At 35.0% G+C, this 25,522-nt stretch overlaps 1 protein-coding gene across 1 annotated transcript in view; it reads left to right on the top strand.

Annotated features, from left to right (window-relative positions):
• The first annotated feature begins 12,933 nt into the window (after positions 1-12,933).
• The window catches only part of LOC140166376 (uncharacterized), a 69,558-nt gene continuing 56,969 nt past the window's right edge, over positions 12,934-25,522 (top strand). Inside the window, exons 1-2 of the mRNA XM_072189827.1 lie at positions 12,934-13,046; positions 17,705-17,771. The gene's annotated coding sequence lies outside the window, so the exon portion shown is untranslated. The remainder of the gene's footprint in view (positions 13,047-17,704; positions 17,772-25,522) is intronic.

Here is a 25,522-nt window from a genome sequence, read left to right as displayed (position 1 = left end):
TTGTACAATGATACATTTGCTCCGTCCTTCAAAGTCGATGATTATATGTCGGTCGCAGTCTGTTTCGAAAGTGTAGGGCGTCAGTTCTCAATACGTCCCTGTGCTGATTGTATATTAATAATAATGTGTGCACATTATCTGCGCATGAGGAAGAGACTGATTCTGATGGCCACCATTAAATCCTAACGTAGTGGTAAGAGTGTACCGCTGATGGTGCGCTACAGATTCTCTGTTCAATCCCCACACGGTCACTGACGGTGGGGCCACTTACTGAAAAAATTCTGGAACATTCTGAATACAAGAAGCAGCAACTCATGTCGGAATTTGGAATTTCTTATAACATTGTATAATGATACATTTACTCCGTCCTTCCAAGTCGATGATTATATGTCGGTCGCAGTCTGTTTCGAAAGTGTAGGGCGTCAGTTCCCAATACGTCCCTGTGCTGTTTGAATATTTATATAATAATGTGTGCACATTATCTGCGCATGAGGAAGAGACTGATTCTGATGGCCACCATTAACATTCTCCACGCGGACTGCAGACGATAAGTTTCGAATTTTCTTTATGACCATTTTTGGAATCACCGTGGAAAATTAATTAAAATGAGTACAATAAGCCCAGTAGTGGTTCAGTGGTTCTTGAGATAGGTCTGGATATTTTAAGAAAATATCGCTAAACTTAAACTTTTTATGATGCCTATGGCTAGCACGCAGAGTATTAACATGATAACCACATTCCACCAATCAACAACAAGGACCGGAAGTTACTTATTGGGTTAGGGTTAGGATCCTATGGTTATGGATAGGTCTGGGTTGACGACTGAGAAAAATATGTGTTAAAAAGTTGCTGACGCGGGTTGGGGTTAGGGTTTACCGTCTTGAACAAGTGGAGAACCGAACAAAAGGAGGGTTTACTCATTAACAGAAGCACATTGGTACTTTCTGAAAGGCGCTATACAAAAATGCGAACCTATACCATCAGTATGGGTGCAAAACACAAGCACTGCCCTGCCTTAGTAACACACCCTCATTAGCCTTGTAACAACTTTGAAAAGTTTGAAATGAAGCATTGCATGTTTGTCTGGATGTAAATCATGTGCAGTATTGTAGGATATTAGGTCGATTTACAACACTAGCTTACTCGAAAGTATAAAATATAAACTTTAGTTAAACACATCGTATGAATCGAAACTATACATCTGCAAAAGAAACTGTGGTTTCTGAAACGGGAAAAGAGGGGTGGAATTCATCCTTGAAGATACGGATACGCCTAGCTGTATATGCTTACCGCATGCACGCTACTGTTAACACAAAGTAAACGTCATGCTCATCTGCAATAGAAATATAGCTTCCCGTTTATTCAAAGGATAGCGTACTTTAAAGGGGTGCTTCGCCATTCAAGTACCATTGAAAGATTTCACGTCAGTTGTGGCCAAATCCATGTCCCAACTCCCCAATGTATTTAGGCATTTCAAGAAGTTGGCATGATTTAAATGATCGGCAAACAGTTGCAAGGAGCAGAGGCATGTTGCCACAAAGTTGCAATTGGAGCCAGGTTACCTCGTGGTTTGGGTACCCAAGAGACCATAATTACCATTATTAGGCAACAGAGGGGTTACTATGCGCTAAGATGGTGATTTTTAGCTCAGATGACATAAGATGGCGAATGGTAACTATGCACATGCCATCATCTATTAACGGCACCTAACTGTCTGCATCCAAGCGTACCATGTGACCAAATCATACGAGCAATGATTGGGTTTGACCAGTGATGCGCATTCAAATGATTTCTGTTGGCACATAGTAGACTTCTTCTGGGCTGTAACTAAAGATTCCAAAGAATTTGATCTTTTTCTAATGAAATATCTGATCTGTGGTTTAAGCATACCTGGCACATTTAATTGTGTTGTCATGGCAACGCATCCGTGTGTGTACCTGTTGCTCTTTTTGGGTTTTTTTTTCATCTGTTTTGAGCTAATCTTACTGGAACATCAATAATTTGACAACATCTGTGCATCTTCCAAACAAATTAACTGTAGTTGCTTCTGAGAATCACAGCAACGCAGAGCGTGGTTGATCAAAATGAAACTGTGCAAATTGTCGTGAAAACTCGTTATTGTCATGGTAGAAAAACGTTGGATATAAATAGAACTCGAAAAATACACATGGAATTTTGAATTTTATCCCATATATATTATAGTCGGTAAACAAGGATGCTGTACTCCGAAGCACAAAAAATTAAGTGGTTTGAAAATACATTGTATAAATAATGTAATGTTTTTAAAGGCAACTGGTGTTTTTTTTCTGAAACTCTTATATCATGCTTTATGAATTTTGGGATTTTTATTTCACCAACTGATGTGACATTTCAGCACTCAGTCATATGATGCACTGACTTTTTTGTTTTCTTTTCTTTATAATTAAGGGAACGCTATTGTTTACAAACTCGACATATGACCTCGTTCGCAAAAAACCGGCATGAAGATAAATCAGGAAATGCTGATGTTGACATTTGTTGAACCCTATTCAGTACCGTGCAATAATGGGGAAATCCATTTCCCTATTTCTTAGAACTACACTGAAAACAAAAGCTTGTTTTTCGTTGTGTTCTACTAATTTAAATTAGTAAAATAAACTGCTTGAGCGCATGCTACCAGGTTTACGATGTCTTACGATATATGTATACTAAGCAGACGTATGCGAGACTCGTAAATGAAGGAATAATAGTTGTGGAGTAGGTCCTACCAATTGGATTTGGAAGTTCTACGACAATGCAACATTTAGTACAGCATCGATGGTTCGTAAACGCTGTCATCGCGGCGTTTACGAACTCGTTGTACCATTTGGTTTTACAAATCTCTGGTGGTTTTACGATGTTTTAAACATTCCCGCTGTTTCGATCATGTGCTCGTGCTTGCAGACGACTGATCGAGTAGCGGTTGTGCAGCGACAAACTTGAAAGTGGAAAACTATGCTAACAGATAATATTTCAAGTTATTTCTCTCAAAATGAGCACTAGATATTGTATTGATGGTGTAAGCTTCTTTTGTATGATCAGAAATGCTGTGCCACATGTACAGTGTGGTCGTAAAGACTAAAAGTCATGATGCTGTGTCACATCGCATGTAAGCTTAAAGCTGTAAGCTTACATGCGATGTGACGCAGTTGTGACTTTGCACACTGCACATGTGGCACAGCATTTCTGATCATACAGAAAAGAAGCTTACACCATCAATACAATATTTAGTGCTCATTTTGAGAGAAATAACTTGAAATATTATCTGTTAGCATAGTTTTCCACTTTCACAACCATCGTACATCACATTTGTACAATTGATTTGTTCGACCAGACAAACGAGTTCTAAACTTTGTTGAGCCTGTCGAACTAACCAAGATTAGTAGAAAGAGACATCGTTTTTACGATCTTATAACGTTAGTACGGCAGGTTTGAAATTCGTAAAGCGTATGCCGTACGAACAGTTTCATTGGTAAAGCAGACTTGTTCGGCATACCCAACCAATATAATAGCATCGCTAAACATGCCTTACAAATCACTAATTAGTAGAACGAGACATCGTTTTTACTAACTTTTATTTAGTAGAACTTACGAAATAATGTTTTCAGTGAACAATAACCAACCGGTGGCAAATTGTACCATATTGCCCAAGTACGGTGAAGTACCGTATTTTGGTCCAAATGTTACAACGAAAATGATAGTGTGACTGCTATAAAGGAACAAAATAGGGCATTTGCGGTTCATACTATATACATGTACTTTAATAACTTCTCTGTTTATTAGTTTATAAAAATCTTTAAAAAAAAAGTATGTTTCCCTTTCTAATCACTCAGTTCACTCAATAAACACAGACACACAATCAGGGAGTAATACATTTTCAACGTATTGAGTAATTGTAGCTATAGACTTCGTCTACACGGTCTAGACTCATAGACACATAGGAAATAAACTCTTTCAATTACATGATATTTTGATTTCTACATTTCCATAACCTGTTTACTACTATGTATTTAAGAAAGTACGCTTAATATTACAGCATACACATGTCAAAATTGGATGCATATTCCATTCTAAACCTAGGTTTTTGTTTGATATGGAACACAGTCGTACCACTGTGCTTACATTTCTTTGCAAAATGTTAGATGCCGACAAAAGCACGATGTATTGAAACATTATTCACCTCTAGTTACTGAACGGCCGACTGAACATTTAACTCTCATATCCACAGATGCTTTTTAATAACCTCAATAGAATTACCGCGGTTTTTGGCCTTACCTATGGTGTGTTTTTGCCTTACTTGTATATGTGTGTTTAGGCACCAGTTTCCAGGTTCTTTTCCTGTCATGTTGTTTTCAATAATGTCTCATGGGTTAACTATTAATGTGTGTCATTATTTCCACAGTGAACCTTTCACCTTCGTCAATGTATCATTCTGTTATCGTAACCTTTGGGTTGGATACTGTTTTGGCTAAGCTACAATATTGTGTTTTTTGAAGCTCCCTGTAGGTACTACTGGATGGTGGACATTCAGTATTATGGAGTTCACGTCCGTAACCGTATATATTGTTCCATCGAAGGTATGACAATGTTGCATGTGCTGAGAGAGCCAAAAGGTTAAGGTACCCAAATATAGAGTTTCAAATTCTTTCAGAATTGACAGCTAGAACAGACCTTGTGGTCATGCATGTAATGGTTTCTTTGTACTTTCTACTAAAGTTGAATTGTATAAACCTCAGATATATGCAGAGTATCAGAACAGCTCAGAACATCCAGGTGTACCAGGATTGCAATACACCGCTAACATCTTTCATCAATGGCTCTTACAATTGAAATCCAAATTCCAAATGGAGTCACCCATTTAGGTAACCCAATTTGACATTCGCATTCCCTGTGTAGGAGATTAAGGTCATGTCTTCCATAGGATTTCAACTGCAATAGCCAAATTCTTCCTGACCACTTAGTTCCTGTATGAATTCTTCCCATTTCCCTGGAAATTACCAGTTTACCAAGGACAATATATTACCCAGATGAGGGTTCAGTTACATAAGAAACTCCTGGTTCAGTTCAGCTTTCCAGTTATTGACCTTTGAATGAAGCATTTGCTTGTCAAACGCTGAAGTCGGTAAAATACGACCAATGAGTCTATAGCGTAATGGAAACTGGCTGCAAACTCGTAAGCTTTTTCAAAGATCTGATTGGCACTACAAAACATTGTTTTGTATATTGTTCAACTCCACGAGGATTGAACCGACGACCTCTGATGCAAACACAATAAATTAGTTACATTTACAATGCTTGCAACTGAATTTGAAATAAGAATATTATCCAATAATTCAACAAAGTCATCAGATGGATTTGTAAAATGAAATACATGTGCATTATGAAAAACAAGCACATACGACCGTATTTACAGCCGCAGGAAATTTGACCAAATTAGACATTTTATGTAGGTATCGCCCTTACGCTTGTAACAGTGCCTATTTGGATGCAAAAACAATAATTCACTATGACACCTAGGCCTACAGTACACGTAAGAACGAAGGAAATCACCGGAGCTCTGACACAAATTTTAAGTAGGTTTATGAGTAATATTGTTATTGGTAATAGTATTTGACACTGGACAATTATTATTGCCCTGCCGAACGATGACCCACATTATTGTTTATATGGTCTGGTCGGTTAACGTTTGATTGGTATTTGTAAATTGTGACATAATTTTCTGTAATATATTGGAGTCATTATGTCATTTTCCATTACTTGAAGTTTCAGTAAATTTTTATCTTTAAAGATTATAAAGGAATATTTGTCTGCATCATCCCTCCTAGTTTATTGCCAAAGGCTGAATTATATATAATATATATTGTACCGGTAAAAATACATAAATTTAAATATTTTACTTGACAATACGTTTAAGCAAAGACACTTCAAATGCTAATAACCTTCCTCGCTCGCACATACACCCTTCATCGCCCTTACACACCTACACCACACACTCGCCCCCACTATCACCCCCCTACTCACAAATAAATGACAGACTCAACAATGACCATACATAATTAACATAATTTGAAATCCAAAGAACAAAGGTTCTGGTATCTATATCATCAATTCTGTTATAATGTCATAAAATATTTACAAATCCAAGGGACTTTAAGTATTTGTATTTCAAAATTGTGTAATGCATGAATGATCCTAAAAATTCACTGGGGAAAAGCTATACTTATACAGCCCAGCCAGAAATAAACAGCATAATGCATGCGGGGTTATAGAAAAGAAAGACAGATTTAATCAGGGTGTCCAATTGAATAGCAACGTCGAGACGTTATCTGATGTCTTGTTTGTAGCATTATTTTTGCTAACTTAACTCTCTTGACGCGGGTGTCGACTGCAGATGACAAGTTTCATTTTTTTTTTTTAATTCAAAAATTTCAGAAATGTAAATTTCCATGACCATATTTGGAATCAGCATGAAAAATGCATTAAAATGAGTACAAACAAGCCTAGTATTGGTTCAGTAGTTCTTATGATAGCTCTTGATATTTTAAGAAAATATTAAAAAACTTTTGCCGTTGAAGCGCATGGCTAGCACGCAGAGCATTAACTGTTAGGGTGTGACCGTCTATGGTGTAACGGTGAAAAGTGACATCGTAGTGGCAGTTTATGTTTAGAAATAAGCCGGATAGGTCTGTCAATAGCAACTGCCTGGGGGTGATTTGAATGATATTGCTGTTTTTCACAAAGTTATGTCTTGTATTATCCCTAGATCTGTGGATCTTCATGTCTCTATGATGTCAATTACTCATCATTGAACATGTATGTTTCAATCAAAAACATGTTTTTGCAAAAATGTCTTTCTCTCGTTTTCATTGCATGTTTTTGCTTAATAGAATCTAAAATTGATAAAAGAAAGTACATTTCACCATTCTATAATATCAAGGGTTGAGAAAATGCATGCCTTGTATTTAGATCCTTAATTTAATTACCTTATACTAAAGCAAATTCTCTGTTCTTTTCCAAGTTTTGATACGTTGCCATAGAAACGTTGTATTTGCTGTCTCATCTGTCTTTACTTCGTCAAAATTGGCTAAACTACCTAATATTATCTTGGTCTAAGGGTATCTTTATCAAAGTTAAAAGTTTTATAAATGTTCAAATGGTTGCCAGAAACCAAATTAGAATAAGGGACCCCAGGAATAGGAGGGAACTAAAAGGAACACCAGAAAGATTTTATTTCTTAACCACAACCGTGTTGGAATTGATTGCTTACGACAGTTTTCTTGGCTCTCCAAAACGACTGGTGAGAAGCCAAAAATGTTATATCAAGTCACTGTAAGTGAATATAAATATATCTAAATTGTCAATGGTACTGATAGACTTTATAAAACAAACAATTGCACCTAAAACTTATTATTCAACTAAACGTCCGTGCATAGATATCCGTGCACAAGCGTCCGTGCATAGATGTTTCTATCTATATATTAAACTATGGATGGGCAATGCATAAACTAATCATAACATGAGGCACCACACTTGGGCAATTCGATAATTCCAGATGTGAGAAAAACGTTGAACCCTATTTCCATTGTAATCGGGATTGTATAATGTATAATTTGTCAAGTCGATCCGCTGAACAAAAAACAAAACGTCAATAAACTAATATAGATAGAACAATTATATTAAGGTTACAAATCAAAATACACGTTTACACAATTAATCTGTAATCAATGAGCAATATCAATTAAAATATTGTAGCAAAATATAAACACTATAATTGTATTGACAACACTTATACAAACTCACCATCCCAGCAAACACAAAACGTTTTCGACATCATTCGCAAAAGATTATAAAAGGTTGTCAGAAAACGTTTAAATGTCGGGTTATATAAAGGGTACATAAATGGTATAAAACGTTTTCATAACATTAAATAACATTTGTTGGTAATTTATTGCACAGCAAACACAAATGTTTTACAGAAAACATTTAAATGTCGGGTTATATAAAGGGTATTAAAACGTTTTAATAACATTCCAAAAACATTTTTGAACACTTGGTACAAATCATTCTAAACAGAATGTTATTTTGGGGTTGAAAAAATATTTTGCAAAAAATGTTTGCCCAAAATATTTACAATAACGTTTTAAAAATATTTTCACGACCTTTATATAACGCGACATTTAAATGTTATTATAACGTTTTGAAAAAAACATTTTAAGAACATTCCTGTGTTTGCTGGGTGCAAATATTTTAACATAATGTTATTTAAGTGTTGACAAAATATTTGGCCAAAAATGTTTGCAAAAATAGTTTACAATGACATTTCGAAAACATTTTAAAAATATTGTTGTAGTGTGTTTTCAGACAAAACGTTTTAAAACGATTACATGACCTTTATATAACCCGACATTTTAATGTTATTAAAACGTTTTTACCTAAACCAAAACCCAAAATATAACTTATTTTTATGTTTGCTGGGATGTTCAGGGCGATTAATTTTAACTATTCTATGGGTCAATAGCTGTGAAAGTAACGTTACACAGTACATCCTTCCTCAATCACTTACACCTTATATCTTATGGGTCAGATACAGTCAATTTATGAAGTTATGGTCACCAAATAAGATCTCAATCTGTTCTTAATCAGCCGATTAAACTATTAAACCTTTGCTAATACATATTCACTTCATTACTATACAGGTGGGACGGGGAAGAAGTATAGGGCATACAGGTGTTAGGTCAGACACATGCGAGATTCATTTAAATCAATCAAGGATTGCGCTGAAATCTAAACATGGTATTAATCGAACCCAATCAAGATTAATCTGTTACCTATATTCAGCAGGTAATGTAGGAGCTAAAATTAGTAGTAAATAACCATTCTTAATAGGACAGACAGGAACATTAAAGTGTCTCTAAAAGCTAAGGTCATTCTGTCTATTTGGTATCGCCTTGGCTTGATATGTAGGTCTATACGTCATTTTGATTTAGGTTGTTTGATTTGATTTGTTTTATCTGAGTGTGATAACCCTTTATAACACAAGAAAGCCTATTGTGAAGCTTATTTCCGTATTTAAGTTTTCAACCACCGACTCCACAGAGGACAACAATAGAGAGTTTGCGATTTCCAAACGTACGTATCAAACGCCCGTGCATCTATTCAAAATCCCGTCACATGGGAGTGATTTTGAATAGATGAAGGGCGTATAATAAGTACGTTTGGAAATCGCAAGCTCTCTATTATATTTGTCCTCTGTGGAGTACGGCATCACATAATGTTGCATGATTCCAAACATAGGCCATTGGCCGATAGATAATCTAAATGCTATGCCCTGTCCAGGTTACTCAAATTGGATGATCCGCCTAATTACCTACTCATCAAATTGATCAACGTTTATATAAAGAACGATGTCACTTTAAAGTGTCTATTTTCTCTGATGTGGTACCTTGACCCGGGGATAGTAGCCCTAGTAACACAATACATCCTGCCAATTCACCTGGGTGATATGCGAACCGAATCGTATGACTTCCGATGAAATTCAACTTGGTCATCTTTTTTGATCAGTAGGCTACGTTCTAAAGATGCATGCTTGTTTACTGTTTATAATTTGTTTCTCTAAACTTTGAGTGAGGAGTTTATCCAAGGGCAGATTTTAGTACTGTCTTCATTATCATTATTACTATGAGTATTAAAATTAATATTATTTCACTAAAATCCACTAAAAGGGAAAAATACGTAGGTAAAAACTGGTCTGTGAGGGGAAATTGACTACATGGGGAAATAATAACTTCGCCTTAATATTACATTAAGGTTACTGTTGGTCTTATATTGGGGTTCCACTTGGAGTGTTTAGATGTCGTATGGGAGTCGCCGGCATCGGCCCTGCCGGCCATGCGGCCTGGATGTTTTTGTTGATACTGGGCAATACAATCAGAATGCAATTTTGTGTTTCTGCTCTCAGGTCCCACAAAAAATACCGTGCAAAGGCCCTTAACGTTGTTCGATGTTTTTTAAATTTATTTCACGAAGTTCTCGACTATAGAGGGGGTAAACATTATGTCTATGTATAAGGATACGTAAAGGCGAATGTATTATTAATAAAAAGCTTACAAGTCCAGTCGACGTTAGGAAGAATTAAAACAATGATAAAAAACCAAAATGGCGATGTAAAGGATAATTATTGTGGAATTATAATATAATTGCATTTCTCTTTCCGTCAGGTATCACAAATTGCCACTTCGAGAACTCCTATGGGTGTACAGAAGAGTTACCAAGAGAAGACGACGCCATCGAAGGATGGAAAGTACATAAAGATAGAACGAGTAGGTATTTCAAAATAGGGAGCGATTACCGAATAGGGTGCAATTCTACTAGTTTTATTGCAAAGCTGCCATACAACAACCCTAAACCCTAACCCTAAACTAGGTAAACAAAGGATTGAACTCAAGTTTAGCAAGTTGCATCCTATTCAAAAATAGTACATTTTGTTGCTTTAGAATATGATGCACCCAGGTGGATGCAACAATTAAGAATTCTCTTTATTCGATATTAGTGTGTGAGCCACTCAGGTTTCCCGCAAAGTCCAAAAATGATGGGACCCAATTAAACCTCACATTTTAAGAATTTGGGGTACCAAAGAACAGCCACTGTAGGTCAGTAGGTACCACTGAAGAGGAAACATTGCATTATTGCTACCAGTTTGGTATCATAGGGTAAGCCCTATAATGTATGATAGTGGGATAGCTTTTGGTGGGAAAGGGCCATCGAGCTTTAAACAGGGTCACATTTTTAGGTAACACATCAAAATAGATCAATTCCCATTGAGACATATTGGCCTTATGTTATGCATTACCTAGAGTGTGCACTTCTGTCTTTATTTGAATGAATTGTTACATCAAAACGAATAATTACATTGATACGTCTCTCGTCGCAATCGGGGCATTTTGATTTATTTGACCACAAAGAACCAACAATTGGACCTTTTGGAAATAACTTTTGTGTAAACTTTGATTATGTTTCCCGCTAAAAGCTACCACAGTCATGATGTTAACTATCTTTGGTAGCAGCGCCACTTTCCGCGGTACCAATACAATACAATACAATACAAAGAGCATTTGCGCCATTTCCATAAGGCTCAGAGCGCTTACAAAATACCTTAATACCTTAACAACTTAAAAGTACATTTTGAAGGTGCATCTTAAAAATAATACAAATTACAATATCAATAAGAACATGTTATGGGAACAAATTAGTTTTAAGCGCTTTTTTGAATGCATTTGTTGAAGAGGATTGTCTAATATAGACAGGTAGCTTATTCCACTCTTTTGATGCAAAAACTGTAAAAGTTCTATCACCAGCTAAGACTCTAGTCATGGGATAGTCAAGACGAAGATAATCATCGCAAGATCGGAGTTGTCTCTTTGGAACATACAATGATAAGCAATTTGACAAATATGTTGGTCCTTGGTTGTGAAGACATTTATATACAAGCAAAAGTATTTTGAAAATGATCCTTTGGCGTATTGGAAGCCAATGAAGTGATTTCAAAAGTGGACCCGCTGAGTGTTTTCGGTCGACTTCAAATGCCCAGTTTTGAAGATAGACTAATAATATGAGTAGATGGTGATGATGAGAGAAGGTCATTACAATAGTCAAGACGAGAAAGTATCAATGAACGTGTGGCATGATGACATGTAGGTTGGTCGATATATTTCCTAATTCTAGCGATGTTTCGAAGATGAAAGATAACAGATTTGCTAACATTTGTAATATGAGAAGACATAGTCATGTGAGTATCGAAAAAGCACCCAGATTCCTAATGGTCTTTGCAGATTCGATGCGTTCATTTCCAATAGATAAAGTTATATTAGGTGGCAAATGTTTGTTATAATAATATGGTGATGCAGCTATAAAGAATTCTGTTTTACTATCATTTAACGACAGTTTGTTTGCAGTCATCCAGTTTTTTATATCTAATATACAATTTTGAAGTCGAATTATTGCACTGTCAAGATCGTCCGGCACTTTGGGATTAAATGATACATATAACTGTGTATCATCGGCATAAACATGATGAGAAACATTATGATAATTTGCAATGTCACCAACTGGAAGGGTGTACACAGTGTAGCCAACAGGTCCAACTACAGAACCCTGTGGCAAACCAAACTGCGAGATAATTGGCTCTGAGAGTTGACCTGCTATATCCACTTGGGTAGACCAATCAGCAAGATATGAACGAAACCAGTTTAGTGCGGGTCCTTTGATACAAATTCGTTGAGAAAGACGAGAAATTAAGATGTTATGATCAATTGTGTCAAAGGCAGCTGACAAGTCCAATAATACAAGAAGAACAGCTCTGTTAGCATCAATTGAAAACATAATGTCATTTTTTACTTTTATAAGTGCTGATTCAGTGCTGTGCAGTAGTCTGTATGCTGATTGGTAAGGATTCGCAAGGTGGTTTAAATCCATATTTTTGGGGTATAGTTCAACCCCACTATACAGACTGAACTATATATTTAATAACATGTAATACTCCAGAAGACTGAATAACGTATTGGGAGGTGTCTCATTTGATATCCCTTAGATGACTCTCGTGTATTCATTTGTTTTATCATATAGTCCTGTAGTACGTGCAGTACGTGGGGCAGGCAAAATAGTGATTGATACACCATAACAAGTGCTGTTTCACATACAAATCACAAGATTATTCCAAAATATTTTGTTAACTTGTGCTAAGATTTATCCTTGTCGTTTCCACCCTGCTCCTGTTTTTCAGATAGCTTCGCATTTGTTTCATGCCAAAGCAGCTGTGTCCAACAGATGACAGTGTTGAGAGGAATCCAAAGCATGCAGCCCTCCAAATGGAATGTTAACTTCTGCTACTATCTATCAACTATAGATGGCGCTATTGATGCAAGAAATGTGCAGTTACGAGTACTAGCGTGTGGAAAAATAAAACCGTTCCAATATCCACTGGATCATGGCAAACTAAATCGGTTCGGTTTACTTGCAACGAACCATTTAGCGTCAGTTTAAGTAGTACTTTTGATTAATGTAATTGTTTGTTTATGGTAAATCCGTGTGGAGACACGCTTGGTTCCTGATGGGACCAAGTTGAAACAAAATATTCATGTCAGTGTAAGTTTAAAAAAAAAGCCTCATGTCTTAATATTTGACTTTTCATCATGGACAAAAAATCCCAGCAAAATATCCAAAAATGACCAAAATGAGCAGATAATGATTAATTTCCTTAGTTCCGGTCACCTCAACGCCTGTCTTTGTTTTAAAGACGCAGTTGTCGACCGCGAAGAATTTTTTATACATCTGTGTTATGCGCAATATTAAAATATTAAAATCATCGACAGACTGGTTTGATTAAAGACCTTGAATGTCTTGATATTCATTGGTTATTTGTCACCTAACAAACGCATATATCGTTGACATTAAAGCTTAACAGGTACTTGATGTGAAAATAATTCGCACGCACACGATATCGGACTTTCCGTGAGCAATAAGACTGCTTCATTGACTTGACTTGAATGTATTTTTCTAAACATTCTGCCCTTTGAAAAGACTTCTCTAGGGAAAGATTAAATCTTACTAGAGTACCAAGTAATTATTTTCAAATTATTCTGTCATTTGCATGGGAAAACATTAAATTTGGACATAAGCCTGGTTTGGAACAGCCAAAAAGCTTTAGCGGTTGCAGCCATAATGACGTATCGATGTGAAAATCTAAATTGCGCAATACTGCGAATTCATAGTTGATGCTCCATTCTATCCATTGTGGTAAATTAGACAATCATTATATTTTTTGTTTCACATGAGTCATTCAAAATGGCTGCCAGTTTCTTCACATGCTCCTGTGTATATACGGGTGACTGATTTGCTGATATAACTGCCCAGCAAACACAAAACGTTTTCGACATCATTCGCAAAAGGTTATAAAAGGTTGTCAGAAAACGTTTAAATGTCGGGTTACATAAAGGGTATATTAAGAGAATAAAACGTTTTCATAACTTTAAAAAACATTTTTTGATAATCTACTGCTCAGCAAACAAAAGTGTTTTACAGAAAACGTTTAAATGTCGGGTTATATAAAGGGTATAAAAACGTTTTAATAACATTCCAAAAACATTCTTGAAAACTTGATACAAAACATTCTAAACAGAATGTTATTTTGGGGTTGAAAAATATTTTTGCGAAAAATGTTTGCCCAAAACATTTTCAATAACGTTTTAAAAACGTTTTCATGACCTTTATATAACCCGACATTTAAATGTTATTAAAAGGTTTTGAAAAAAACATTTTAAGAACATTTCTGTGCTTGCTGGGTTCAAATATTTTAACATAATGTTATTTAAGTATTGACAAAATATTTGGCAAAAATGTTTGCAAAAATAGTTTGCAATAACATTTTTTGAAAACATTTAAAAAATATAGTTGTAGTGTGTTTTCATACAAAACGTTTTAAAACGTTATCATGACCTTTAACCCGTCATTTTAATGTTATTAAAATGTTTTTACCTAAACCAAAAGCCAAAATATAACTTATTTAAAACGTTTTTGTGTTTGCTGGGTGTATGGAGCTGTGCAAATCAACTGGATAGTAGAAAGTGTGTAATTTACTTTCCACACGTAATTGAATTTAAAAGTTCCATTCAACATTCAAAAATATAGACCTACCTTATGGAAAGGCTTGTGGCACAATCGATTTCAGACTTTGATTTCATCTAACACTTGTTTATACGCCTCAAATTGGTATTATATTATTAGGATGGAAACGGAAGCTTAAGTCCCGGCTGAAGTGCAACAAACTAAACCAGTTTTGATATCAAAAATCTACAGATTAAAACAAATGCAGCGCTTAAGGATAACACGCAAATTCAATTGACTCTTTCATGTAGGAATAATTTTGTGGTCATTAAACGTTGATTGATTTTAACGAAAATGCCCATTTCAAATCCCAAAACGACTGGAACAGGAAACTAGCTAATTGTTTAATTCTTTTCATTACGTATTTGGGGAGTTGATTGCAATCATCGAAGATCCGTTGTTGATATTGATAATTGCATCTGTTTAGTTCAATTATAAAGAATTTTGACCGTGTTTTGATGATAAAATCTAACATCCATTTAGCCGTAATCACACAAGACTTAAGGGTACACGACGTATTGTTGGTCGAAAGCAAAAAAAAAAAAGTTCAATATTTAAATCAATATATAATTGAAAAACAACATTCTACAAATCATACTTTGAAAACGTGATTGATTTATTGTTGTTAATGAGTTTTGTACCTTTTACAAAAGTGTTGTTGTTTCAGCCTTCTTTACAACTTAACGCAAGAGCCACAGGACCTACAAAAGTATATCTGTCATATTTAAATTCTTCTAAACGCGCGATATAAAATGATCAACGCAATATTTGCCAAAGCTCATTACCATTCGCAAGATGCTGTGAACTATCAAATCGCAACAGTTTAAAATAGTTGCTAACCTTACGAGAATAGGTCTTACGGCCTAAACAAGGGTGGTCAATGGTGACCGATGTACATGAGGAAATTTATAACATTGTTCTCCTAAGGTATGTAGTGACCATTGTCCAAAATAGGGAACAAACCTATCATACGTAATATCCCAGCAAACAAAAACGTTTTCGACATCATTCGCAAAAGGTTATAAAAGGTTGTCAGAAAACGTTTAAATGTCGGGTTATACAAAGGGTATATTAAGAGTATAAAACGTTTTCATAACCTTAAAAACATTTTTGATAATCTACTGCTCAGCAAACAAAAATGTTTTACAGAAAACGTTTAAATGTCGGGTTATATAAAGGGTATAAAAACGTTTTAATAACATTTCAAAAACATTCTTGAAAACTTGATACAAAACATTCTAAACAGAATGTTATTTTAGGGTTGAAAAAATATTTTGCGAAAAATGTTTGCCCATAATATTTTCAATAACGTTTTAAAAACGTTTTCATGACCTTTATATAACCCGACATTTAAATGTTATTAAAAGGTTTTGAAAAAAACATTTTAAAAACATTTCTGTGTTTGCTGGGTTCAAACATTTTAATATAATGTTATTTAAGTCTTGACACAATATTTGGCAAAAATGTTTGCAAAAATAGTTTACAATAACATTTTTTGAAAACATTTAAAAATATTGTTGTAGTGTGTTTTCATACAAAACGTTTTAAAACGTTATCATGACCTTTACATAACCCGACATTTTAATGTTATTAAAACGTTTTTACCAAAACCAAAAGCCAAAATATAACTTATCTAAAACGTTTTTAAAACGTTTTTGTGTTTGCTGGGTATTCATCTCTTCTTAACTTATATCATCGCAATACAACTATTTTACATACACTGTGGAGCAATTGGGCTTCTCAATATTATTGATTATGATAGCTCCTGTTACTCTTAGTGAATGCGGGTTGTGTGCAAAGAAGTTTGTTTGAACATATTGGTATCCTTTTTGTTTTTTAACAAATGAAATACGATAGGTTTGCAAGACATAATAATTTACTAATTAAAGTAACTAATAAGAAACCGGTCGGAAAATAAGCGTGGAAATAAATTGTGGAAAAGATATGTCATACAATATTTGACGAATTTATATATTTCATCTTGTTACGACATATTATTATTTGACAAGTAAGAAATATCAGAGCATATGCATATGTCTCAACGCCAAGGTTGCTAAAATCCATCATAATATTAACACATGTTTTCTATTTCTAATAGGAACTATAATCATCTGAAGTCAATTTAAAAACTCTATCCTTTCTCCACCTCATTGTAGCACGTTCGTGCAAGCTAGGCTGTAGCAAAAATGACCGGTCTAAATATAATTTTCTTCAATCAACTGCATGAATGATCTTTTAAGGAAAGGTTTTTTTTTTCTTTGAAAATGACGTCATTTATCGTACGTGAACACGTTCCATCCCATTATGGGTGTGACAATATAGGACTTTTCAGGTGTAAAATATTGTAAAATCGCTGGCTGAAGTTACCCCCTTTAATTGGTATAAAAGCTCTATATAAATCAAAACGTGGATATTTGTACCAAACTTCCTTCCCATAATATAAAGCGTGCGTGGGAATGTAGCGAGAGCAGAATTTGAATGAAAATGGTCCGATACTGTTTCAAATTAACAGGTTCCATGTCAACATTTTGGCTTAAATAACTGCGTGTTCGATTAACTGTCAAATTGGTAAATATATGAAAGAACATTCGTTAGGCAACTGACATACATTGCTCTCTGTGAAAGGTCCAATGCTCTCAGATAGCCAGAATGATATTTATGGTGGTGTATGTGTAGGGAAAGTCCGGTACAGTACTGCCCCTGATTACCTCACACTCTTTACTATGGACATGACTTCCATAGTAAAGACTTCCAACGAATAAAGTTCCAAAATATTACAGCCCCGCAGGGCATTAAACAAGAGTAAATATAACACAAAACCACAAAAATCAATATTCATCATTCTTGCCGAGAGACTGTTTAGAGGCGGGAGCAGGGCTGTACTGACGTGTCTGTGGGGTTTTCCCACTCATATACAACCATAGGTAGTTGATGTGTACTGGATATCTAAAAAACCACGACATTCCAGCCAACAAGTCAAACTGGCATTAAAGAAGAGCTTTTTTCTCCTTCTTTTTATATTTTACAGGTTGGGTTTGAGGTAAAGTTTACTAGTGGTCTACAAAGATTGGCTCTAGATCAAGTCACTGTCCGGGGTAAGCGTATTATTTGAAAAGAAGCCAAAACCTATAGATTATAATAATCGTTAATACTACACTCTTCAAGGGCCATTTTATAGGCTACAGGCTAACTCTCTGGAGAGAGAATATCACACAAAAGAGTGTAAGTTGTAGGTCATTAGCCTTTTCGAAGTATGGCGTACACAAAAAGAGGACAGTCTTCAATCTACAATCCCCGAAAAATGTCGTTGAAACGCTTTAGGCATCTTGAATGAAATCCAAAGTGTATATTTAATGTGGATAAAAATGTTCAATATTTGGAATTAGAAGAAAGCTGGGCCATCAATTAACACTTTTCCCTTCCCCACCCCCCATCATTCAATGTTGCGACACTTTGGAGACACGCTGAACACATTTGCACGTTTCAACATTGCACGGGGAGGGGGGACTTATTTTCCCCTAAAGACGCTTTAATGTTTCAAGACATATTTCGGGGATTGTATGAGGCAAACGCTAAAATTAACATCTGATTTTAATCTTTTGGCTATAACTTTAAAACTACTTGATAGAATCACTCCAAATTTTCAATGAATATTAGTTAGTGCATAAGCTATGATATGGGTATAAAATAAAACAACTAATTGTATCAATTTTGACTATATCGCCCTGCACTACAAGCAGGTTGCACCCCACCTGTGTATGTCTACAATCATAGATTGAATACAATAACGCTCTTTTCAAACATACTAATGTTACAGATGTGAGTGATCAGCATGATATAGTTCAATGCATAGGTATCGCGTGAACGCCGCAGTGCAGGGCAATATAGTCAAAAAACGACCTTTTTCACCTTTTTCAGACCAACGCCCCCCGAGCAAAAAACAAAACAAAACGAACCAATAACAAAATCGCATTAGTACGCTTATCAAGTAGGCCTACTCATGCAGAGATATCTTTAAAATTGATATTTTATTTGCGTGAAATGGTAAAGTGCGATTGTAAATCGTCCCATTAAATCACATAGTGATTTGACGGTTTACCCTAGCCTAATACTGAATATTAATACAAGGAGTTTCTTTAATTTAGAAATGGTAAACCGTTGACAAAATTCATAATTTAGGCCGATTTGGTGTCAACTTTTATTTGTAAAGTGTTTTGTTTGAAAGCTTGTTAAAAACTACATCTAATTTTACTATTTTACGTTTTGTTAGCTCTAACATTATTTACATTTTACTGATTTTAGCAAATGTAAATCGTCTGTCGAGATTTACCATTTTCATAATCACGAGAATGCAATGCGCACCCATATATCACGGAATCCCGTAATTATTTCAACATGACAGCGTGGTGTAATGGACAGTACTTCAGACGGTGAAACGGAAGGCTAGTGGTTCGAGCCTCAACAGTTTCACCTTTTTATTTCTTTTTTTTGTGTGTGACTTATTCAAACCAGTAAACTATTCTTCTGTATTCATGACAATTGACATTGTGAAACAAGAAAATAAGTTTTAAAGCCCTAATTTATCTATGGCATGATAATTGATTTTTTTAAATTGTAATAAAGACTCAAATAGATCCGGACATCTTTAAAGGTTATGAATATGGGCACTATAGCAATTGTAAGATAAACTATTCTTCTGTATTCATGACAATTGACATTATGAAACACGAAAATAAGTTTTAAAACCCTAATTTATCTATGGCATGATAATTGATTGTTTTTGTTTTAAATTGTAATAAAGACAAACATAGATCCGGACATCTTTAAAGGTCATGAATATGGGCACTATAGCAATTGTAAGATAACCCCCCCCCCCCCACACACACACCCCTACACACACCCACACACACCACCACCCCGTTCAAGTTTCATACGTTTCATAAGTATTTTACTTATGGAGTGCTTGCACATAAGGTCATTAGTTCAAATCATCTCCTCTATAGGCACGCTCCAGAAGATATGCAAATGGATGGAGTACAAAAGAATTATTTGACCACTACCTAAATAAAAGATGAGTTGTTTTATTTTGTGCCCACATCATAGCCTATCTATTAATGAATAGTCATGGAAATTTTTTTCACGCGGTACCTATGCATTGAACTATATCATGCTGATCACTCACATCTGTAAGATTAGTATGTTTGAAAAGAGCGCTATTGTATTCAATCTATGATTGTAGACATACACAGGTGATGGGTGCAAGCTGCTTGTAGTGCAGGGCGATATAGTCAAAATTGATACAATTAGTTGTTTTATTTTATACCCACATCATAGCATACATGTCTGAGGCAAACGCTAAAATTAACATCTGATTTTAATCTTTTGGCTATAACTTTAAAACTACTTGATAGAATCACTCCAAATTTTCAATGAATATTAGTTAGTGCATAAGCTATGATATGGGTATAAAATAAAACAACTAATTGTATCAATTTTGACTATATCGCCCTGCACTACAAGCAGGTTGCACCCCACCTGTGTATGTCTACAATCATAGATTGAATACAATAACGCTCTTTTCAAACATACTAATGTTACAGATGTGAGTGATCAGCATGATATAGTTCAATGCATAGGTATCGCGTGAACGCCGCAGTGCAGGGCAATATAGTAAAAAAACGACCTTTTTCACCTTTTTCAGACCAACGCCCCCCCCCCCCGAGCAAAAAACAAAACAAAACGAACCAATAACAAAATCGCATTAGTACGCTTATCAAGTAGGCCTACTCATGCAGAGATATCTTTAAAATTGATATTTTATTTGCGTGAAATGGTAAAGTGCGATTGTAAATCGTCCCATTAAATCACATAGTGATTTGACGGTTTACCCTAGCCTAATACTGAATATTAATACAAGGAGTTTCTTTAATTTAGAAATGGTAAACCGTTGACAAAATTCATAATTTAGGCCGATTTGGTGTCAACTTTTATTTGTAAAGTGTTTTGTTTGAAAGCTTGTTAAAACTACATCTAATTTTACTATTTTACGTTTTGTTAGCTCTAACATTATTTACATTTTACTGATTTTAGCAAATGTAAATCGCCTGTCGAGATTTACCATTTTCATAATCACGAGAATGCAATGCGCACCCATATATCACGGAATCCCGTAATTATTTCAACATGACAGCGTGGTGTAATGGACAGTACTTCAGACGGTGAAACGGAAGGCTAGTGGTTCGAGCCTCAACAGTTTCACCTTTTTATTCTTTTTTTTGTGTGTGACTTATTCAAACCAGTAAACTATTCTTCTGTATTCATGACAATTGACATTGTGAAACAAGAAAATAAGTTTTAAAGCCCTAATTTATCTATGGCATGATAATTGATTTTTTTTAAATTGTAATAAAGACTCAAATAGATCCGGACATCTTTAAAGGTTATGAATATGGGCACTATAGCAATTGTAAGATAAACTATTCTTCTGTATTCATGACAATTGACATTATGAAACACGAAAATAAGTTTTAAAACCCTAATTTATCTATGGCATGATAATTGATTGTTTTTGTTTTAAATTGTAATAAAGACAAACATAGATCCGGACATCTTTAAAGGTCATGAATATGGGCACTATAGCAATTGTAAGATAACCCCCCACACACACACCCCTACACACACCCACACACACCACCACCCCGTTCAAGTTTCATACGTTTCATAAGTATTTTACTTATGGAGTGCTTGCACATAAGGTCATTAGTTCAAATCATCTCCTCTATAGGCACGCTCCAGAAGATATGCAAATGGATGGAGTACAAAAGAATTATTTGACCACTACCTAAATAAAAGATGAGTTGTTTTATTTTGTGCCCACATCATAGCCTATCTATTAATGAATAGTCATGGAAATTTTTTCACGCGGTACCTATGCATTGAACTATATCATGCTGATCACTCACATCTGTAAGATTAGTATGTTTGAAAAGAGCGCTATTGTATTCAATCTATGATTGTAGACATACACAGGTGATGGGTGCAAGCTGCTTGTAGTGCAGGGCGATATAGTCAAAATTGATACAATTAGTTGTTTTATTTTATACCCACATCATAGCATACATGTCTGAGGCAAACGCTAAAATTAACATCTGATTTTAATCTTTTGGCTATAACTTTAAAACTACTTGATAGAATCACTCCAAATTTTCAATGAATATTAGTTAGTGCATAAGCTATGATATGGGTATAAAATAAAACAACTAATTGTATCAATTTTGACTATATCGCCCTGCACTACAAGCAGGTTGCACCCCACCTGTGTATGTCTACAATCATAGATTGAATACAATAACGCTCTTTTCAAACATACTAATGTTACAGATGTGAGTGATCAGCATGATATAGTTCAATGCATAGGTATCGCGTGAACGCCGCAGTGCAGGGCAATATAGTCAAAAAACGACCTTTTTCACCTTTTTCAGACCAACGCCCCCCCCGAGCAAAAAACAAAACAAAACGAACCAATAACAAAATCGCATTAGTACGCTTATCAAGTAGGCCTACTCATGCAGAGATATCTTTAAAATTGATATTTTATTTGCGTGAAATGGTAAAGTGCGATTGTAAATCGTCCCATTAAATCACATAGTGATTTGACGGTTTACCCTAGCCTAATACTGAATATTAATACAAGGAGTTTCTTTAATTTAGAAATGGTAAACCGTTGACAAAATTCATAATTTAGGCCGATTTGGTGTCAACTTTTATTTGTAAAGTGTTTTGTTTGAAAGCTTGTTAAAAACTACATCTAATTTTACTATTTTACGTTTTGTTAGCTCTAACATTATTTACATTTTACTGATTTTAGCAAATGTAAATCGCCTGTCGAGATTTACCATTTTCATAATCACGAGAATGCAATGCGCACCCATATATCACGGAATCCCGTAATTATTTCAACATGACAGCGTGGTGTAATGGACAGTACTTCAGACGGTGAAACGGAAGGCTAGTGGTTCGAGCCTCAACAGTTTCACCTTTTTATTTTTTTTTTTTGTGTGTGACTTATTCAAACCAGTAAACTATTCTTCTGTATTCATGACAATTGACATTGTGAAACAAGAAAATAAGTTTTAAAGCCCTAATTTATCTATGGCATGATAATTGATTTTTTAAAAATTGTAATAAAGACTCAAATAGATCCGGACATCTTTAAAGGTTATGAATATGGGCACTATAGCAATTGTAAGATAAACTATTCTTCTGTATTCATGACAATTGACATTATGAAACACGAAAATAAGTTTTAAAACCCTAATTTATCTATGGCATGATAATTGATTGTTTTTGTTTTAAATTGTAATAAAGACAAACATAGATCCGGACATCTTTAAAGGTCATGAATATGGGCACTATAGCAATTGTAAGATAACCCCCCCCCCACACACACACCCCTACACACACCCACACACACCACCACCCCGTTCAAGTTTCATACGTTTCATAAGTATTTTACTTATGGAGTGCTTACACATAAGGTCATTAGTTCAAATCATCTCCTCTATAGGCACGCTCCAGAAGATATGCAAATGGATGGAGTACAAAAGAATTATTTGACCACTACCTAAATAAAAGATGAGTTGTTTTATTTTGTGCCCACATCATAGCCTATCTATTAATGAATAGTCATGGAAATTTTTTCACGCGGTACCTATGCATTGAACTATATCATGCTGATCACTCACATCTGTAAGATTAGTATGTTTGAAAAGAGCGCTATTGTATTCAATCTATGATTGTAGACATACACAGGTGATGGGTGCAAGCTGCTTGTAGTGCAGGGCGATATAGTCAAAATTGATACAATTAGTTGTTTTATTTTATACCCACATCATAGCTTATGCGCTAACTAATATTCATTGAAAATTTGGAGTGATTCTATCAAGTAGTTTTAAAGTTATAGCCAAAAGATTAAAATCAGATGTTAATTTTAGCGTTTGCCTCAGACAATCCCCGAAAAATGTCGTTGAAACGCTTTAGGCATCTTGAATGAAATCCAAAGTGTATATTTAATGTGGATAAAAATGTTCAATATTTGGAATTAGAAGAAAGCTGGGCCATCAATTAACACTTTCCCCTTCCCCACCCCCCATCATTCAATGTTGCGACACTTTGGAGACACGCTGAACACATTTGCACGTTTCAACATTGCACGGGGAGTGGGGACTAATTTTCCCTAAAGACGCTTTAATGTTTCAAGACATATTTCGGGGATTGTATGAGGCAAACGCTAAAATTAACATCTGATTTTAATCTTTTGGCTATAACTTTAAAACTACTTGATAGAATCACTCCAAATTTTCAATGAATATTAGTTAGTGCATAAGCTATGATATGGGTATAAAATAAAACAACTAATTGTATCAATTTTGACTATATCGCCCTGCACTACAAGCAGGTTGCACCCCCACCTGTGTATGTCTACAATCATAGATTGAATACAATAACGCTCTTTTCAAACATACTAATGTTACAGATGTGAGTGATCAGCATGATATAGTTCAATGCATAGGTATCGCGTGAACGCCGCAGTGCAGGGCAATATAGACAAAAAACGACCTTTTTCACCTTTTTCAAACCAACGCCCCCCCCCCCCCGAGCAAAAAACAAAACAAAACGAACCAATAACAAAATCGCATTAGTACGCTTATCAAGTAGGCCTACTCATGCAGAGATATCTTTAAAATTGATATTTTATTTGCGTGAAATGGTAAAGTGCGATTGTAATCGTCCCATTAAATCACATAGTGATTTGACGGTTTACCCTAGCCTAATACTGAATATTAATACAAGGAGTTTCTTTAATTTAGAAATGGTAAACCGTTGACAAAATTCATAATTTAGGCCGATTTGGTGTCAACTTTTATTTGTAAAGTGTTTTGTTTGAAAGCTTGTTAAAAACTACATCTAATTTTACTATTTTACGTTTTGTTAGCTCTAACATTATTTACATTTTACTGATTTTAGCAAATGTAAATCGTCTGTCGAGATTTACCATTTTCATAATCACGAGAATGCAATGCGCACCCATATATCACGGAATCCCGTAATTATTTCAACATGACAGCGTGGTGTAATGGACAGTACTTCAGACGGTGAAACGGAAGGCTAGTGGTTCGAGCCTCAACAGTTTCACCTTTTTTTTTTATTTTTTTTTTGTGTGTGACTTATTCAAACCAGTAAACTATTCTTCTGTATTCATGACAATTGACATTGTGAAACAAGAAAATAAGTTTTAAAGCCCTAATTTATCTATGGCATGATAATTGATTTTTTTTTTTTTAAATTGTAATAAAGACTCAAATAGATCCGGACATCTTTAAAGGTTATGAATATGGGCACTATAGCAATTGTAAGATAAACTATTCTTCTGTATTCATGACAATTGACATTATGAAACACGAAAATAAGTTTTAAAACCCTAATTTATCTATGGCATGATAATTGATTGTTTTTGTTTTAAATTGTAATAAAGACAAACATAGATCCGGACATCTTTAAAGGTCATGAATATGGGCACTATAGCAATTGTAAGATAACCCCCCCCCCACACACACACCCCCTCCACCCACCCACACACACCACCACCCCGTTCAAGTTTCATACGTTTCATAAGTATTTTACTTATGGAGTGCTTGCACATAAGGTCATTAGTTCAAATCATCTCCTCTATAGGCACGCTCCAGAAGATATGCAAATGGATGGAGTACAAAAGAATTATTTGACCACTACCTAAATAAAAGATGAGTTGTTTTATTTTGTGCCCACATCATAGCCTATCTATTAA

This window comes from Amphiura filiformis, chromosome 12, assembly GCF_039555335.1.
Source record: "Amphiura filiformis chromosome 12, Afil_fr2py, whole genome shotgun sequence".
Taxonomy (NCBI): domain Eukaryota; kingdom Metazoa; phylum Echinodermata; class Ophiuroidea; order Amphilepidida; family Amphiuridae; genus Amphiura; species Amphiura filiformis.
The sequence above is the reverse complement of the archived record's forward strand: the minus strand, read 5'-3'. Positions and strand labels throughout refer to the sequence as shown.